The 20948-nt window shown below is 36.9% G+C and overlaps 1 protein-coding gene across 1 annotated transcript in view; it reads left to right on the top strand.

Moving 5' to 3' along the window:
• The window catches only part of LOC141426898 (uncharacterized), a 568321-nt gene that overhangs the window by 25800 nt on the left and 521573 nt on the right, over positions 1 to 20948 (top strand). The window contains exon 2 of the mRNA XM_074086145.1: positions 16742 to 16767. The gene's annotated coding sequence lies outside the window, so the exon portion shown is untranslated. The remainder of the gene's footprint in view (positions 1 to 16741; positions 16768 to 20948) is intronic.

The following is a 20948-nucleotide window of genomic DNA, read 5'->3' as shown; positions in this document are numbered from 1 at the left end:
GTGAGAGTCTCAACTTTTACTCAACCGTCTTAAACTTCCAATTATATTTCCGTTATAAAAGTTGCGGAAACAGAAGCGGAAACGGATGTTAAAAAGCTCGCGGAACTTCCGCAGTTGCGGAAACAGAAACAGAGGTCTGTTGCATCACTAATAATAAGCCGTAAAACGTCCACTGTTGGACACGATATTCACATAAACTTCCAGCTGCTTCAGTCGGCAGCGTCCTGTATCCACCGTAAACCCGCGACTTTAACCAGAGGCCGTATTGCCTAACGTTTGCTACGCTCGCCATCGCAATCAAATGACAGATTTCGCATACAAAAACTGTAATTTGATTGCGGTCGTCTGCGCCAGAAATGTTAGGCAATACGGCCTCTGGTCATCCGGTCATCTCGTTGGCGGACGTCCTACGCTGCGCTTGCCGTGCGGTCTTCATGGCAGAACTTTTCAATTCCAACTGCCATCTGTTCTCTGTTTCTATACTTCCTCAAGTGGTACTAACTAAATAAAGAAAGAAAGAAAGAAAATACATTTATTCACAACACAAGACAACAATATTATTAGGTACAAAAAAAAAAAAAAACACAAAGGTATGTGTCATTGCGGTTGTGAATCGGACACTGGCTCAGCATAATGCTGAAGCGTTAAAAACACCCCAGCGCTGATTTTCAGCCAGCACCGTCGGCAACCCTCGGGCCGTTATAACGACATACTACACACCATTAACTACATAAATAAATAGATATTTTGTAAACTATAAAACTAATTTATTGTGTGACTTTGAAAACATAAAAATAAATGTATAACTAGGTACTCAAAATAGTTATGTACTCACGCAAAATGGTTTACACCATATTTAACACTGAAAGCTTAATAAAGATCATCTTATTACCGAAAATGACTTCAGGTAATCCACAATAACCTTTATTATTTTTAAACCTGTTTGGGACCGGCTTACCCGGGCTATTTACGAGCTAATTTGGTCCGGGTCGGTGCCAATCAAGCTAGCCGGGACAACTTCGGGTGACGGGCTTTCCCGGGTTGTCTTATGGGATCTGAGGTCTGACAATGACGTATGTATTGGTATAGGTGTACTAAGTTTGGATCGGTTCATTAGCTTAAGGATCCATTTTAGTTCAGTCTTTTCTAATCCTTATCTTTCTTTATATATGCAAAAGTGTGTATGTCAGTTATTTCAACGCTTAAACCTTAAAACCGATTTAAATTAAATTTGATTTTGTATAAAACAAAGGGAAATCTTTTGAAAATAATTGATTGGTAAGTAGTTGAACGATATAACCTAACCAACGAAAAGTTGGATAACCTCAATTTTCAATTACAATATCTCAAAAACGGCTTAGCCGATTTTGATGAAGCATGTCTAAGAACCATCGCTAGAAAACCTGCTTTCAAATAAAAAACCGCATTCAAATCAGTCCTCCCGTTTAAGAACTACAGTGCCACAGACAGACACTCAGAGCGGTGAAACTTATAACACCCCTCTTTTTGCGACGGGGTTAAAAAATAGCTATTACCTATATTTTAATACCTAATCATTTAACAGCAAGGGGCGTTCAGTTTAATTATACATAGGTCAATAAATTTCACTTTATCAAATGCTGAAAAATCTAGATTAATTAAATATCAAAAGTAAGGAAGTCGTTGTAAAGTTAACTCAAGAAACAATTAGATATCGATTAAAATATATAATTTACTAGCTTTTGCCCGCGACTTCGTCTCGTGGAATAATATAAACTTTCAACCTATTTCATCCCCTCACAGGTCGAATTTTCAAAAAGCTCAAACAATATCGATTTATTTCTTATTAAGGCCTAAATGCCAGTTTCACAGTTTTATCATTGACGCGACGAACTTCCACCATATTAACTTTCATCCCCTATTACCCCTTAAAACCTTTTTTCGCAATAAAAGATTAGCCTATGTTCTTTCCCAAGGTCTATTCCATCTCTGTACCAAATTTCATCCAAATCGGTTCAGCGGTTTAGGCGTGAAAGCGTAACCAGACAGACAGACAGACAGACAGAGTTACGCGTTTATAATATTAGTATGGATTAAATTCAATGAAACTACCTTGTAAATAATTGATTTGCACAAGCAGTACCATACTATCTAACATCAAAGCGCATACTTTCAACATAGTATTAACAGCATAGTACCTGAACAGACAATTGCTATCTTACTGCACCCTGAGGCGAAACCTTCTAGAAAGTATACCATAGTCCAGTAACCCAGTAAAACAAACAGGTAAGCTATAATTTAGGAACATATAGCACCATGCAATCACTGCCCCGAGTCGGTGTGTACAGGCTTTATTATATGGTATTTGTAGCGGCTGGCATATTTTGGTTTCGTGTGAGTATAGGGATAATGGTGAGGTGGATGGAAATTTCCATGGAAATTATGATCAAACTGTACTAGAGTTTAAAATGTTATGTATACACGACTTTATGCACTTAACATTAAGGCCGTGTATACATATTTTTGCAAGTTTGGCCGTGTCGATATCTTTGCCCTTGACTGTACAGTTAACAGAAATGGATGAATGGTTGTGGTAAATAATAAAGTATTAAAGTTTCTGCTATCAAAAGTTACCGACTTTTGAAAGTGTTTCATGCAATAACTTTGAGTATTAAAACCCTATAGGACCTTTTTAACCCCCGATGGAAAAGAGGGGTGTTATAAATTTGACCACTATGTGTGTCTGTCTGTGGCACCGTAGCTCTTAAACGGGTGGACCGATTTAAATGCATTTTTTTGAAAGCAGGTTTTCTAGCAATGGTTGTTATACATGTTTCATCAAAATCGGTTCAGCCGTTTTTGATATATTGAACTTTGATTTGAAAAAGTCGGGGGTTTTCCAACTTTTTATTGGTTAGGTTTTTTGACATAGAGTTTTCTTTCTCAAACAAATAAGTTAAACGTGTACGAGTGCTCGTCACTGTCTCAATAATTAACATCTTTAATTTTATGTCATTAGCAATAGAGAGAGAGAGAGAGAGAGAGAGAGAGGGGCATTTATTTACACATATTCGATACACAGAAAGAACACGTTAAGAAGAAATAATAATAAAAAAACATCGCAAAGTATAAATTGGGGCCCAAGCAGCATAATGTTGCGGCAAGCCACAACGCAGTAGAGGTAATAGAGGTGACAGCAGTGTGTCATCTATTGGGCTTTAGCGTGTCGAACACTCCCACGTTTAACTTCTAACCTAGCACCTTTTTCTAAGTCGCTGCATTCATGACAGGGAAGTAGTTGCCAGTTGAGGATCATCAGTGAAACATAATGATAACTTTTTTGGAAAAAATGAGTGGTAGGTTTCCTTTGCCTTCCATTCCGCAGGCTGGAGTCCAGAGTTCGAAGTCGCCAATAGAGAGCGCTGCTGCCCATTCTTATGACATAAAAAAAGAGCGATGGTATCTAAAATGTGCATATAACAGCCGTTAGTTGCCTTTTATGCCAACCCATGGGAGAGGAGCATGGGAGATGGGTCTGTCTTATTCTAACGGGACGATACGGACATTTTGCATACCGTCGCTATATTTTTCTACCGTATACGGTATTATAAAATCGTGTCTTAATTATTCACAAATGGTTGGCCGGCTCTGCCTGCGCCGCGGCTGGTGGCGCACAATGGGAGCGAAAAGTAGCCAGTTCAGAGGTGCGCAACAATTACTGTTGACAAGGCATTAGCGCAGAGCGTTTTAGGCTTACGTAGAGATTTTTTAATCATAATCATAATCATAATCATTTATTGTTTTATACGTGTACAAGGTCTTACCAATAAAATCATGTCCCAGTATAAACCCTGTTAGGGCACAACAATTATTCTTAAATTAACTTATTATTAATATTCTATTAAATTGAATTAAATTTATAAGCTACTGTCAAAATACTCTCTTATTGTATAAAAACTCTTAGATAGCAAATAATGCTTCAGTCTTGTACAATTTTTTTTATTGTTTTCAGTTTCCTTTATATTAATCGGAATCTTATTGTAGACTTTTACCGCCATATGATATGTGCCTGATTTTACAATTTGCATTTTGGTAAACGACTACAAGCTTTTATTTGGCTTGCCCTGTTTGTTGTTGTGTTTTGTTTGCTTCAAATCTTGCTACTTATACCTGTATAGCGACAATGTTCGTTATTGCAACTTTTTCCAAAAATTACATACTTAAAAAGATTTTTTTGAGTTTATCTGGAAAATAATTTTACTTAAAAAATCACAACATTAACCCTTCGTCTGTGTTTGATAAGGATTAGTACCAAATTGATGGCAATTTTTTTTATTATTTAAATCAGTACAATTTGTATTTATTAAAGCAAAAGAGACTAGTCTGCAGTATTTTTCTAGTCTGCAGTATTTTTTTTACTTTCTGTAGACGAGAATTTAAACGGTTCCAAGTCAGGTATAGTCCAACTAGTTTCGATCTTCATGATCGTTCATGATAGTGTGGCTCTGCGGGCTGCACGCCCGCGCAGATGCTACGGGAAGAGCGGGAGTAGGTACTTCGTCTGGCTTGTTGGAATATCTGTATGTAGTAATCGCTCCACTAGATGAAGGCAAGCAAAAAACATAACCGTAACACTGAAATTATTATGGTGTATTTTCTGGCGTTTCTAATGTCTTTTTGGACTCGACTGGCTTCCACGCCGCCGTTCCACCGCCATATTTATTTATTATCTCCATAATTCGAACGTTATTCTCAGAGCTAGTGACCTGGACCACGCTCCCGAATAGCCCCAAGCCCAAGATAACCATTTAGCAGTTGCAACAAACCCGCCTATTACTGCAGACGCGCCATTGTTCCCGGGTAAATAATAACCGGGTAAAAATTACCCGGGATCGAGCAACCGCGCTCGGGGCCGAGGCGTTACTGAATGTTTTGATTCTTAAGCTAATTCTTGTACTGCAGTAAAATTATATTATGTGTAAAATAGGTACTGAAAATGTTTTAATTCTTAAAGCTGTAGTAAAATTATTGTATGTTAGGACTTTTTTTTATTAAACTTTCAGCAGCGCTGGACGGGATTTGAACCCGCATTGATTGGCTATACGCGCCGAGCATGCTACCAATTGCACGTCGCCCCTAACTGCCCTAACAAACGCACCCAAAAACATTTATTGCTTGCACACGTCTATAAGTGTGGCATGTATCGGCGTAGATTGGTAATATACAATACATAGGGCTCTTTCCCATATTCCACGCTTAACATTAATCAACTACTTTCAGCTCAATATTAAATTTATAATTATTTATTTCACGTATAAACATCAGAAAGTTTCGAACCTACCCGAGGTCGTTACTCATAGAGTGCGTCACGGTGACAATATGGCGAACACTCTCAAAAAGATAGCATTATTTGTTTTTGTTTATTTGTCAATAAAAAATTACAGGATTAATTAAAATCAATGCGCTGTAAAATTCAAATATACAAAAAAAACACAAACTAACCAACAAAAAGTAGGAAAACCCCTGACTCTGTCACGTCAAAGTTCAATATCTCTAAAATGGCTAAACCGATTTTGATGAAACATGTGTGAGAACCATCGCTAGAAAACATTGATTTCAAATGAAAAACCGCATTCACATCAGTCCACCCGTTTAAGAGCTACGGTGCCACAGACAGTACAGGCACAAATAGCGGTGAAACTTATAACACCCCTCTTTTTGCGTCGGGGGTTTAAAAACGCCTCGCCGGTAAAAAGGCACCTTTATTCTTCTGCTCTTAAGCGTATCTGGCTGGGCCCAACATTGGGCTTCTCAATTTTCCTCCACTCAGCCCAATTCACAATTAACCATCCGACGAGCTTGCTGTTGCTTGCTTGGTTGGATTAATAATTTATTGAATCAGGCGTTACTTTGCGGAGGTCCATATCAATGACCTAAAATAATTTATTTGCTCACCCGCGACCGTATAATAGCTAAGTTTACACACAAAACTCACACTTTCACACTGTAAGAGCACACACAAAATCATGAAAACCCATAATATGTATCACCACCACCGCACTACACTGACTGGGTTTCAAGCTCTGCAGCTCATCTTCAGAGCAACACAACCGTACACCATGCTACCAGATGTTAGACTAAGTTAACTAAAACTACATATAAAACTCATCAAAAATCGCTTTTGATAGTTAAAAGTTACACTCGCACAGGCAGCCGCAATAGACCCATTATTCTCTAGGATCAAGACGGTGCAGAATCCAGCCAAAACCCCGAAGTTTGGTTAAACCGACAGCATAATTCTAAGGCAGCGCCAGCGCCACGCCAGAACAATCCTAGTCAATAACTTCATTCTCTTCCGAGTTGACCCAAATTGGACTGAGTATTTTTTACTTGGTAAAAATACTTGTTTAGTGGTAACTAAACAATGGGTATATGGAGTTTTTCTTAAGGAAATAGTCTGGATTATATCGTATTATCTTAATTAAAAGTAAGACAGGCTCAATTAAGAGGATAATTATGGCTAAAAGCTAACACTGTCAACAAGTTGACGTAGCCACATTGAGGGAATGCTGCCAGCCTGTTGAAATGAATGGTTGTTGAATCGATATGGTTTCACGGGATACCCGTAAAAGTAACAAGTTTGGAGTTGAAATAAAAAAATACAAAAAGACTCCAAAAAACCAATCATAATGAAATAGTTTAGTTTGACACCACGGGGACCTTTTTCTATTTAATTTTGTTTTTATCAGTCTTGCGATCCAGCGGGGAAATGCTGCCAGCATCTTTGGTACCATGTCGCCATCCATGTCCATTTTAGATTTATTATAGTTTTAGCTTATTTAATTTTATTGTACCTAATATACCTTTTTTTTAGGTGGACCTGTATTGTTCTGGAAATAAATAATTTGAAATTACATAAAGGTTAAGTACATTTAAGTAATTACTTCGTATTTTAGTTGCAAATACAATAATTTCTTCACCTACTACCTAAAACTCCTTACCTATTTGTGGTCAAACAAGTGCCAAGAATCCTGCAGAACGACTGAGTCAAAATACTCATAGTATTTTAGCCCCTAGTACTCTTCCCTACTCAAAAACCAGTACATATTACGAGTACTATCCTAAACTCCCAACTCGCCAACTTGCCAGCCAACTATCCGAAGTTGCAAAGCCGACTGCAGAATCGAATGCACTCGCCCAAATACGAAGATACGTAGTACGTACGTACGTCAGCATCAAAGGAAGTAGCTGGTTACTTTTGTACTTTGTCGTTTTACAGCCACGTACTTAGCGCCATGCAAGATTGACAAATATGTTAATGTGACAGTAAAAAAGTAACCAGCTACTTTTGATGCTGACCGTACAAGCACCCACTAACCAGTAGGATATTACTGCACTCGGAATTATTAAGATCTAAATAGATTATGATGAAATCCGTGGTAGCGTAGTAGTTGGAGCAAAGGCCTCTCAATCAGATGATCGTGGGTTCAGTCCCAGGCTTGCACCTCTGTATTTTTTGGAATTTATGTGTGAAACCATTCTATTGTCCGCGACTTCTTCTGCGTAGAATTCGTTTATATCTATCCCGCGGGAATACCTCGTTCGACAGCTCACCAAAAAGGTTTGATGAAAATGAAAAAAATTAAAAATGATTTATTCGTTCACTTAGTTCTAATTTTACAATGTGCTGGTGTCCCCTTTTTAAGTAATGAAATACCTGTGCTAAGGGGCACCGCTCTTCCATATACGTTTCCTGTGGAGCTCAAATTGGTGACAATGAATGGTTATAATAAAGTTTGACTTCCATTCAGATATCATTTCATTCCCATTCGTGTACATATAATTCAATTTACGTCAAAGGATCCGCTTTACATCCGCCATACGGATCGAGATGAACAGTATAATAACGAAGCCTTCAAAGCCAGAGCTGAGTCTAACCCTAGATCGGAACTAGGCTAACTGCTAGTCTGAACGCATGTCTAACTTCCGTCTTTGAGCGCGAAATTAGTTAGAGCCAGTTGCTGCGTGTTTATTTATTCAGATGCTATTGGGTTTGTAGCAAAGTTTGGTATGATAATATTAATTGGAACACACACACTGCTAGAATTAAGTATGGCTTAAAATTTCCTTTACTTCTTTCTTTTCAGGGTTCCGGAGCCAAAATGGCAAAAACGGCACCCTTATGTCTGTAAAGCTGTAATTTATATTGTATTTATAAAGCTGTAATTTTGCACGGATATGTAAACTATGCCGACAATATGGTACAATAAAGAAATAAAAAAAATTTTTTTAGGGTAACTCCCATAGACGTAAAGTGTGGGTGATTTTTTTTTCTCATCCAATCCTATAGTGTGGGGTATCGTTGGATAGGTATTTTAAAACCATTAGGGGTTTGCTAAGACGATTTTTCGATTCATTGATTTTTTTGCGAAATATTCAACTTTAAAGTGCAAATTTTCAATCGAGCGTCCCCCCCCTCCCCTCTAAAATCTAAGCCGGTAGCAAAGCCGCGGCGGACGGAGGGATAGACAGACAGACATGGCGAAACTTTAAGGGTTCCGTTTTTGCCATTTTGGCCCCGGAACCCTAAAAAGGCAAAAAAAAACGCGTTTGTTGTATGGGAGCCCCCCTTAAATACTTATTTTATTCTGTTTTTAGTATTTGTTGTTATAGCGACCACAGTTATACATAATTTGTGAAAATTTCAACCGTCTAACTATTACAGTTCATGAGGATCTGTATCCTCTGATGACAGACGGACGGACGGATAGCAAAGTCTGATGCCTTCAGTATCGTAAGATCCGTTTGAAGTTTGACGTTTGCTTGTGACTGGCTCATTTAGTTATGTAACCAATCACGAGAAAAGATCAAACGTCAACCTTTGAGTATTTATCTAGCTAAATAATCAAAGCCTATAAAATTTATGTAGACGTTTACCCACAGGCAGGTTTTGGCACAATTATATGACTATTTCGTGACATAACCGAACCGTATAACGTATACATTTATGCTCTAGTGCATAAAGTAAAATCTTCGTCTTTCAAGGGAATCAGATGTAAACAGCCACAAACAAAGAAGTTTGTAGTTATTTTTTTAGTATTTTTTATTTTATGATTTAAATTCAGAATTTGTTTCCACTCTTGCTATTTCATTTCCTCGCCATCGGAGTGCAAAGCAGAGTGTAAAACTCGAGCATTAAACCGGAGACCATTTTCCCCTCGACGTATCTATCCACCCTCGCAGTACGGGCTCGTTTTATGCTCTTGTTGTAAATCTACCTGCTATTTTCCACTTTGGTACACTAACACTTAATTAGGGTTTATTGTGTGACGACTGGATAGAAAAATAAACAGTTAGAGACTGAATAATTAAGTTTGAAGTCCCGGGTTCGATCTCTAGGAGCAGATACTGGAATGAATAATACGAATTTATGTACTTAAATATTTATTTATCTTTATATGTATATTTGTTATCCGTTGCTGAGCAACCCTCTAAATGAATATCCCTGCTTTTGCTTTGTGGGTTAAAAACAAATAATTTGAACACTCTTTCACTACCTATTATAAAAATGTCCTCAAAATATCTCAGCCTAACACCCGTCCGCATATTCTCACATATGCGCCCACGCCTGGACAGCCATAACTCGTCCGAAACTGGCCAAGATGGTAGATAGGCGACGTATGTCATCTCGGGCAATTTACGGCCGCAGGATTGGGTGACGACGAGTTTTGGGAATAAGAAGAGTTTTACGTTTTTTTTTACTATTTTATGGACCTGCCGGTGTTTCAAAGGCAGTAACACGAGCTTTTATTAAACATGCCCTGTTTATTGTTGTTAGGTCAAATCTCGGAAGTTCATTTTGACCCACTTCCAATGGTCGTATCGACTTGAAATTTGGCACGGGTACTTACTAATATGTACATTTGATGACAATACATTATCTGGTAGTGACATCTTGGTTAGTTTGGCCAGGATCGTCTCCGTAGGACGGTACTCATCGACGATTCATGATGTCGACTTGAAATTTGGTACGGCAATGTAGCTTCAATAATAATAAAAACACTATATCGATTATACATAAATGATAGAATTCTAAACATAAAAATAAATACAATCGAATCGAGTCTTCTTGAAGGCAGTTTAATAAAAAAGGATTTCTTATGTTACTCGTGTGTCTGTCTGTCTGTCACAGCCAGTTTGCTCCGTACTTACAGAACCGATTAAGTTGCCGTCTCGTTGACACACTTTGTGGAAGTTGCCGGTCGCTGTCGTAGCAACATTGTATTTTGTGGCTGCAATTTAAAGGATAATACTTTAATTTGTAAGCTAAGTTGCTCTTAAGGTTAGTTTTTGACAATATAACGTCGTGATAATATTATGTTACAATTTATGAAAGACTAGCCTGTTGCCCGCACTCCGTCCGCGCAGAATTCGTTTATCGCTATCCCTTGAGAACTATGCAATTTTCCGGGATAAAAACTAACCTTTGTTCTTCACCGGGACTTAAACTATCTGTATACCACATTTCATCTAAATCGGTACAGCGATTTAGACGTGATGCGTTGACAAACAAACAAACAAACAGACGGACAAACTTTCGCATTTATATAATAATATTGGGATTAATGCATTCACTGCCAACTGACTTCCACAGGTGTCACCGACGCACATGTGCGTTCAAAGTGTATGAATAATTATGACAGCGGCACTGGGCTAATATTTGGAATACGCATAAGTGCGTCGGTGGCAGTGAATGCATTAAATACATAAAACCAGTGTTTACCCGCATCGAATTGATGAGACCCGTATGATCGTATTTATTTAAAATATAAAACTGAACCGCCAGAATGGGACAAAATATACGAGACAGAGCAGGATGGCGCTCTACAACACTATTTTGATTTGACACGTTTCTCCCAAACAACGAATTATTTCTCTGGAATTTTAAAGCAATTCGATTCTTTGACCTTATGATTCGCGAAAAACTTGAGAAAATATGATATTGGGTGTGTACATTTTGTATATTAAGCAAAATAAAATCACAAGTTTGAATTTCGAGCCAAAAACGAGTGATCTATTATCTATGCCAGTGTTGCCATTCAGGAAAAAAGAAATCTATTCATTATCCTGCATTGCAGTCTGTAGGCTCTGCTATGCCGTCTCCGACTATTCGAACAAAACAAGTAGAGACGGCATCACATTTAACCGTCAGTTAACACTAATCAATGGATGGTGAAACAACCCCTTAGTCTTTTGAGAGCTCTAATTATAGCAAACATAACATAAATATGTATCAATTTGACGTAATATGGCAGTTTATTCAGGAATTTGATCTCCAATTCAGGCTCTTTTCCACTCCATCCGCAATCTACATAGATTAGGACCATCAAAATAAATGAAATTCAAACCGACTCAGCGATTCCAATTGGCACTGCCATAAATTGAGGAATCAACCAGTTTTTCGTGATACAGTTTCGATTTTATATAAAAACATTGTCCAACGAAAATAGGTACAAAAATAAATACCTACTTAACAATCCTAAGTTGTAAATGTCAACATATTTGAATGTCGAAAATTAAAATATCATACATACAAATTTGCTTTATTTATTGCATCTTTATCCTTTCTTACTAGTATTATAAATGCAAAAATAACCATGTCTGTCTTTTTACTCTCTTCACGCTTAAACTGCTTAATCGATTAAGATAAACTTTGGTATGGAGATAGTTTAATACTTACCCTAAAGAGGACTTTGGATAGTTTTTATCGTAGAAAACTGCAAGGCTCCATTTTTCCATTTGGGGTCCGGAACCCTAACAACTACTATTGCTAACACCATTCATTCTCAGTTTATACGTGCCTTTAAATAAAATAAAATACATTTATTTCAGACCTTATACAAACCAATTTTTTGTGAAACTCATTCATATTTAATGAAAAACCCGCCAAGAGCGTGTCGGACACGCCCAAGATAGGGTGCCGTAGCCATTACGAAAAAAATCAAGTAATATTATGTGCGTTCTAACACAATTAAAACACTTACTACAGTCTTAAAATCTATTAAGTACCAGAAAAAGAGCGTATCTTCACGGCACTTACGTCCTTTTGTTGAGAAGCGCAGTTTTTCGGCAATAACTCAAAAACGGTATATCCGATCATGTTGAAACCAATTTTCGTTGAAAGTATTTATTAAGCGTTAACTTTCCATATTTTTTGGACAAACGGTTTACAAGATAGAGGGGGGGGGCACAATTTTTTCTACTTTGGGAGCGATTATTACCGAAAATCTTCACCTAATCAAAAAGTTTTTGAGAAACTTTACTATATTTTCAAATGAGCTGAACTATGTGCCACACGTTGATGCGAGTTAAAAAAAAAATATATTTTTTTTTTTCAATTTCTGTTATGTGTATGGAGTGCCCCCCTATAAATATTTATTTTTGTAATTTAACTACAAAACTAAATTGACAAGACATCTGTACTCCAAATTTCATTAATATACATCTTGTAGTTTTCGAGTAAAATCAAATGCCTGTGACATACGGACGGACTGATAGACAGACAGACAGACGGACTTGACAAAACTATAACGGTTCCGTTTTTGCCATTTTGGCTCCGAAACCCTAAAAACGGATAACTCACGTCTTAAACACTCCCGGATCTCCAGGAAGATGGACTATGAATTAGCTACGAATAGTCTCTGAGCAAAGCCGCGGACGGACAGACAGACAGACATGGCGAAACTATAAGGGTTCCGTTTTTGCCATTTTGGCTACGGAACCCTAAAAACGATCCATATCACAACCGAGCAATCGCTGTACGAGTATGTATTACTTAACTTACTGTAGTAGAAATTGACAATGTGCGTTTTTTTTTTCACAGCTCTTAAGAAATTACTTTGTGAATTGAAATGGAGCAATATAGCTTTACTAAAACTGCAGTTGTTTCAAAACAGTATTCCTTCCAAACTAGAGTAACTCTAAGACCGCCACCGGAACGGTATCACACAGAAGTTACTCTCAATCAGAAACGAACAGGGTTTGATTCCCAGCCAAAGCCACTGATACACGCCGCATGAAATCCTTTGGGCCGAATCTCAAATATTTTATCTAGTGAAAGCAGCGACCACAGGTAACTAGAGGAACAGTGCTGTATACGTTACACACGGCAACAGAGAAAAAACAGTAACCGAATAAAATTTTAATTAAATTGTGTTCTCTCCAATATGCTCATCTGGGCGGCCGGGAATTGTACCTATTTACGAAATTCCATTAAGTACTGTATAGTTTTTTTTACTTTTTAAATTCACGTTTTGACAACGATAAGTCAATCTGAACAGCGAAATATTCGTAAAGATCAAATTCCATCTACATTTTTTTTAAAGTTTTAGTCTGAGATTTAATTTAGGAAGAAAAATGTCTCGAACAGTGTCACTGTTTTTTTTTTAATATTTCAAGTTCAAGCACAAAATACCGAAAAATGGTAACAAAATAAAAAGCGTTCAGTAGCACTGTAATTTAGTTAAACAAAGCTTCGTTGCATTTAACTTTTTTTTAATTGATATAATAAAAAAAAATATAATTAAGTAAATTATTCGTGTCGTGTACTACACAACGTGTACAGAAAAAAAACAAGTATCGCGGGGAAGTATAAGGGCAAAACTTTAAATTTTGAAACCGTCCCTAAGCATTCAAACAATATTTTAATAATTTTGCTTTATTTCCTCGCATTATTGAAGAAAAGCACTATAATATGCCTCAGCGGAAATGGCAATTCGTAAATTCGTATTCATTCAAGCTACGCTTCGTCCGTTAAACTCTTCTCATCCACGAATTACTTTTTCCTGGCCTCTGCAATAATGTACTATTATTTGACACTAAGCGCTTATCCCAAGAAGAATAATTCAGTAGAAACTTAGCAGAAAGTCATTTTTTTTCAAACCTAGAAAAAGTTAAATTACCCTCGACATTACCATTACAAAGTTCAATATCTCAAAATTGGCTTTAAATTTATAAACCGATTTTAATAACAAATAGCCAATAACGACCGCAAGAAAACTCGCTTTCACTCAAAAAAACGTATCATAACCGGTCTCTCTGTTTAAGAGTTACGATGTCACAGATAGACAGAAATTGGTGTCAAACTTATGCTTTTTCGTCGGGGCGGAATATCGGGATAAATAGTATAGACTATGTGTTATTCTAGATTTCTATCCACATACCTACTAAATTTCACTCAAAACCGTCCAGCCGTTTTAACATGAAGGAGTAACAAACGTACACACATACTGACAAACTTTTGCATTTGTAATATTTAGCGTCATGTATTTCTTGTCTTTTTGTATGGTTTTGTCATTTGTGATGTTTTTATGACGTTAAATAAATGTATTGCTTTTCTTTCTTTCTTTCTAATATTAGTAGGAACATCATCATCATCATCAGCCTTCAGCAGTCCACTGCTGTACATAGGCCTCTTCCATGGCGCGTCACAACACTCCGTCTTCAGCCCCATATTAGTAGGATACTGAAAGTTAACCCGTGCACTGCGTCACATGTTTGCCGAAAGAGATTGGCTTCAGTGCGGCTCAAACTTGGCCGCGGCCGGAGTTCCTGCTCTCGTTTAAAACACTATTTAAACTCGTACTAGCACGCGTGGTAAACTGCAAGCTTTTAAATGTACACTCATGTTGTAAATGCGCAAAGGATTTGTCGCATGAGCGACGTCAGAAACGTTACATTGAATATTACAATACAGGCATTTTTTGCCAACTGCCCGAAGGAGGGTTGTGTTTTAAAAAATAAGGTTTTATTATATTTGTAAAATGGAGCCTACGAAGGAAAATTTCTGGCTATCTTAAAAAAATCTCTAAATGAAAATTAAAACGTAGAAACGTGTGAAGTTCCCAGTCCGCACTGAGCCCGCGTGGGACTGCCCTGCAGACATATTTTGTATAAACCGAGATGATGTTGATGAAACTAAAGTAATTAACGGCGGAACTCCTAATTTAGGAGTCCTAGGATAACGGCACCAATTGTGAACTTGTAACTTCAACAAATCTCCAACGGTCATGCTGAAATGTTTAATTTTAAGGAATTATATTATGTAAGCTCATTTTAAGTGAACTGTATTGTTCTTATGAGTAAATAAAGCATCTCTAAACCTAATCACAGTAGTACCTACCCTATAATGGACAGTAAGGATTCAATGTCCTATAGCCCAACATTCACGGACATTACCAGTTATGATCATTAGTTGTCTGAACATAGCGTCGTTATTTAAAAAAAAGAAGTGTCAGTTTTTTTTACAAGCTTTTCTTTAACTTGCAATGTACTCGTATGTATGTATGTGCGGGTCAAATCTTGCAAGTTCATTTTGACCCACTTGCAGTGGTCGGGTTGACTTGAAATTTGGCATACTTACGTAAATCTGGTGACAATACAATAATCTGTTGTGAAATTCTGGTAGTGTAGCCAGGATCGTCTCTGCAGGAGGGAACTCCTCAACGGTTAATGGCATTGACTTGAAATTCGGTACGAAAATTTAGTTTGGATGACAATGAAAGTACAGTCAGCAAAAAAGCTTTTTCTAAAAAGGTTTTTTTAACAAATACTTTTAAAATTGACTTTACCGAAAACAGGACTATAATTGGTTCTTGTCCATGACTGGTGCCATCACTAATTGAAACACGTTCTGCTTTGTGTCCGGATAATACTTCAAACGAAGGATCCTACATACAACCCAATTTAATAACATTAAATAAGTCACCAAGCCTGTTTCATTTAAATTCCGGCACGCGTCCACCGATACTATCTCCCCTAATCAAAGGCTGCCCCGTCCAGCACGGTGAATATAATAAATTAAACATTTTAATATTCCAACAGCGAAATTAATTATAATATTACAACTTAATTAAAATTTAACAAATGCCCCGTAATTGAAAACACATCGCGCTCTACGGAATTAATTTGGAATAAGGAGTTTAACTGTTAGTTATAGCTTTACTAACGTAGTGTTATGCTATTAAAAATAAGGCTATAGGTATGTAAGAATGTAAATTATATTTTCACTTCTCATGCTCGTAAAGTTCGTATTTATGCTAGACTAGGCGACATACAATGACTTTTTATGCTCTAGTGCATGAAGTAAAATCTTCGTCTAAGACCAAAGCAATCCGGTGTAAACAGCCACAAACAAAGAAGTTTCTACATTATTTTTATTAATAATTTTTAATGTATATAAAACTAAAAATCAACCAAATCAATCAAAATAGATCAATAACATTTAAAAATTAAAATTATATACTAATGCATGAACAATAAAAGGTATATAGTAAGTGAACAAATTGTTTCCACTGTTGTTATTTCATTTCCTTGTCATCGAAGTGAAAAACAGAGTGTAAAACTAGAGCATTAAACCCATTTTCCCCTCGACGTGACTATCCACCCTCGCCGTACCGGCTCAGGTGACTATATGAACGTTATAAGCTTTACTTAGTTTGGGACTAAGTCAATTGGTGACAAGTGTCCCATGATATTTATTTATTTACTTATTTTTTATGTTGTCTTAAATTTATTTGACATCTTTTGCACGGGGTAGTTCTTTTTATAATTTTGTTGTTACTGTTACATAAGTATTTAGTTAAAATATATCAGATTAGTTTTTTTTTTTATCTCTTATAATTTTACGCATAAAATTTATTTACTGTAAATAGTATTTGAATAAATAAATGAGTTCCTTTTTAACATAGCATTTTTGTTTCAGATCCCGCATTTACCTTCAAACTAAAGGTAAGTCACAAATTGCCATAAAAATTATCGCAGACAATACAAAATACAATACCTATATTTACTCACCGCGTCGCCCCTCTAACCTTCAACAGTCGGTGGCATAATTGCGGGGTGCGAGCGTGCTAGCCCCACCGTGAACGGCGCACGCGCACCCGACCATGCTAGGCCCGCCCCGTATGGCTGTAAGGCATTTTGTTAGCTTTTTATTCCAGGTAAAATTAGAGTAGCGTGACTTGGTATAGTTAAAGAACAAATAAATTAACCTAATCTAAAAAAAAAATTGAACACATTTTTTTTGCTGAGTATACTTGGTGTCACTTGTCCCATGATATTTATTTATTTTAATAAGTTATTCTATTATTTTATATTAATTTGTAACAGTATTTTAATATTCACATATTTAAATTAAATAAAAAATTTGTTTAAATTTAGTAGTCTTCATTGCTAAAAACAAGGAAGCATAAAAATGGCTCAAATTAAATAAACGTTGTCGTTACGAGTGAGTAAAAATTCAAAAGTGCTTTATTTTTAAAAATCCTCGAATTTTTTAGATTTTTGCCCCTTGGTTATATCCATGCACGAAACGTGCATGTAATAGACGGGAATCGAACCCCGATGCGAGATAAGCCCGCTTGCATGACTGACCACTTCGTTATGTTAATACACATCTACATGCGTGATAAAATCGAAACCAATACATACATACATACAGACAGAATGTGGGGAAACAAGAAAAATCAAATTTACCAGACAATTTTTCAAACGTTTTTGCGATTTAGAATGAGAGGGCTTGGGCCGTACTTCCACGCGGGCCCAGTGCGGGTTGGGAGCTTCGCACACACCATTGATTTGCAGGTTTCCTAACAATGTTTTCTTACAATGTAAAATTCGTGTTTTTTTTTTATTCGACTGGATGGCAAACGTGCAAGTGGTAAATTTCAAAATGTCATTTCGCACATGAATGTCGAAAAACAGAGGTGCGAGCCGAGGTTTTAACCCACGATCCTCTGTTAGAGAGGCCATTTACGAGTATTTTAAAAAATTTGATAAATTTCTCTTTCAATAGGTACTATATTTATTTTTTTATTCCTAAAAGTACACTATGTTGGCAACCCCAACACTAAGGTACAGCACTATCTCGACTGTCGATTCTATGTTAGAATTGAGTTTTTTTCCCTTCCCTTCTCTATGCACCTGTGCGAGCGCAATACACGTTTCCGAGTGAGAATATAATTTTTATTTATTAAATCCCCAGCACGCCTTAAGCTAGCCCTATCAAATCAACCAAATACAGTGCCTGCTCAACAACTAGTACACCAAAATTACTATTTTTCCCACACAAAATTTTCAAATTATAAATTTCTCCGCCAAATAAAGCAGTACATTCACGCTCACGCAACTGGTTCTATTCTAGCGTGATATACTGCGTGCCAGATTAATATGCTAAGTTTTGTTCGCGAACAAAGAGTTTCTTACGGGGAGGATGATTATTTCTAAAATAATATTCATATTCACGGCCACGTTTGGCTTGCAGTTTAAATTAAGTTAACATTCTAACTGACACAGGTTTATTTGAATAGTATACTTAGTGCCAATCCACGAAGACGAGTGATTTTGTCAAATCTAGCCATTAATGACATTGTAATAAGAACCACGGGCACGCGTCATCGTGAATGACTCTGCCTATAATAAATATAAATAAATATAATATAAATATCACGGGACAATTCACACCAATTGACCTAGTCCCAAAGTAAGCTTAGCAAAGCTTGTGTTATGGGTACTAAGCAACGGATAAATATAATTATATAGATAGATACATACTTAAATACATAGTAAACACCCAAGACCCGAGAACAAACATTCGTATTTTTCATACAAATATCTGCCCCGACACGGGAATCGAACCCGGGACCTCAAGCTTCGTAGTCAGGTTCTCTAACCACTAGGCCATCTGGTCGTCGCCTATAAGTACCTACTCCTTTTTGAATTGGTCAAGGGTTACTTGGCCGGCGAAATATCACTAATGGCGTACAAATTCAAATTCATTTATGTCGTCAACATAGGTAAACACAATTAGGTGATAAATAGGAAAACAAAAGAACACCTTTACTATGATGTGCCTGTCGGCGTACGAAATTTAGAGAATCACACTGGCAGTAAATTGAACATAAGATAAGATGTGTTAACAGGACGCGTTAATATCGAGAAGTTCATTTGGTATTTTTCTTCTTCCGGTGCCCTCTCCTATCGGAGGTCGGCGATCATTAGGGCTATCCTTACCTTAGAGACTGCCGCTCGAAAGAGGGATCTGGTACTTATTCCGAACCAGTCTCTAAGGTTTCTTAACCAGGAGGTACGTCTACGGCCATTGGGTCTGCGGCCTTGTATCTTCCCCTGGATAATAAGCTGAAGCAGACCATACTTGTTGTTACGCATTATATGCCCCAAATACAACAGCTTCCTCAGTTTAATATTACGTATCACTTCCAAGCTTTTATTCATTCTCTGCAATACCGTTTCGTTTCTACTCTATCCGTCCATGAATCTTTAACATTCTTCTGTATACCCACATCTCGATAGATTGATAGATTTGATATTGGCTCGTTTAATTTCCAAGCGGGCCCGAAACTTTCCTTGATTAATTGAATTTCTTTTGTTTTTATTAATGCAGTGCAGGTACATGCTCCAGCTAATTTCAATCGTAATATAATTGCGCACGTAAATTCCGAAAAACTTAGAAACCCAAAATTTATTTATTGAAACTTTTAATCAATTTAAGTTGATCTTGGGAGACTTTATCTCCAGAGTTAAAGTCTTCAGGGTCGAAATAATTCTCAATAAAATTCTTAAAATCCTTTTAGAAAGAATTGCTGTGTCCCAACAAAATGCCTTGGACCCTCAATCCTTAAACTAGTATCAAATTGAATCCCCCTCAATGATGTAGACAACAGCAAATAGATCGAGGTGTCGCCGAGCGATTTGCTTAAGACAACATCTGGACGCGGGTCCACTGGCTCACGGTACGGGGAAGAATAACCCACAGTTCAATCGGCCGCAAACGAGTAGCAAATTGAATCCAACCAATGACGGCAGCCGCAAATAAACGCGATGTCGCCGAACGATTTGCTTAAGACAATAGTTGGACGCGTGTCCATTGACTCACGGTACGTTGAAGTATTTAGACACTCATATATTTGTTATGGGATGAAGACTGTAATTACCTCTAATAAGCTCCTCGTATTTTAACGCAGTTGTAATTCATAATTATTACAAAATAATGTTACAAAAGGTCTTAATTTAACAGGTAACAGTTCATTATTTCACCAAAGTAAAGCATGCAATCAATTTGAATTTTTCAAATATTGTAATTACACCTTTTTTTCATCAAGAGATTTTTGTATGTAATAATAACTGTGAATCATTAGATAAAAGCCTAACGGCATTAATCCGCGTACCTTGATTTTAGAGAAGCTCGATATTTCAGCACAGTTGTATGCGCCCTGATCACATGCATGTGCTGAAATATCGAGCTTCTCTAAAATCAATATACGCGGAACAAAACCCGAATTTAAACCATAAAATTATAAATGACCGCGAAAGTCTGTCTTGCGGCAATATTTTTTAAGTAACTTCATGCCAAAAAAACACGGTCGCTTTATCCATAGTGAAAAGTTAGATGACATCCTTATATATGGATACGAGGATGTAATCTAACTTCTTACTTAAATCATTTAAAAAATAATGCCCTAAGGTGTTTAATGAATGATTCACAGTAATTATGTCACATCGTTTTTAAGCATGAAGAAGTCTGCTGGATCTCCAACGTATATTATTAAAATGCGCGGACATAGTTGATGCGCTCGTCCGCGTCGGCCTAAATAGCAGCACCACATTCTTAATCAAACCAATTTGTGCATAATAGCTCAAACTCCACCAAAATATGCAAAATGCACTTGAAAATTATTCTGTTTAATGAAGATTGGCGTGTTTTGATTTCCATACTGTGAATATTCGACAGTTGGTAATTGATCACAGAATATCTAGGACTTGAATTAGGATTTTCCTAAATATTTTGGTATAAAATCATATGCAGGTGGTAGGACCTTGTGCAAGGTCCGCCCGGATTTCTACCACCATCTTGCTCGATAATCCTGCCGTGAAGCAGCAGTGCTTGCACT

This window comes from Choristoneura fumiferana, chromosome 3 (genome assembly GCF_025370935.1).
Source record: "Choristoneura fumiferana chromosome 3, NRCan_CFum_1, whole genome shotgun sequence".
Lineage (NCBI taxonomy): Eukaryota > Metazoa > Arthropoda > Insecta > Lepidoptera > Tortricidae > Choristoneura > Choristoneura fumiferana.
The sequence above is the reverse complement of the archived record's forward strand: the minus strand, read 5'-3'. Positions and strand labels throughout refer to the sequence as shown.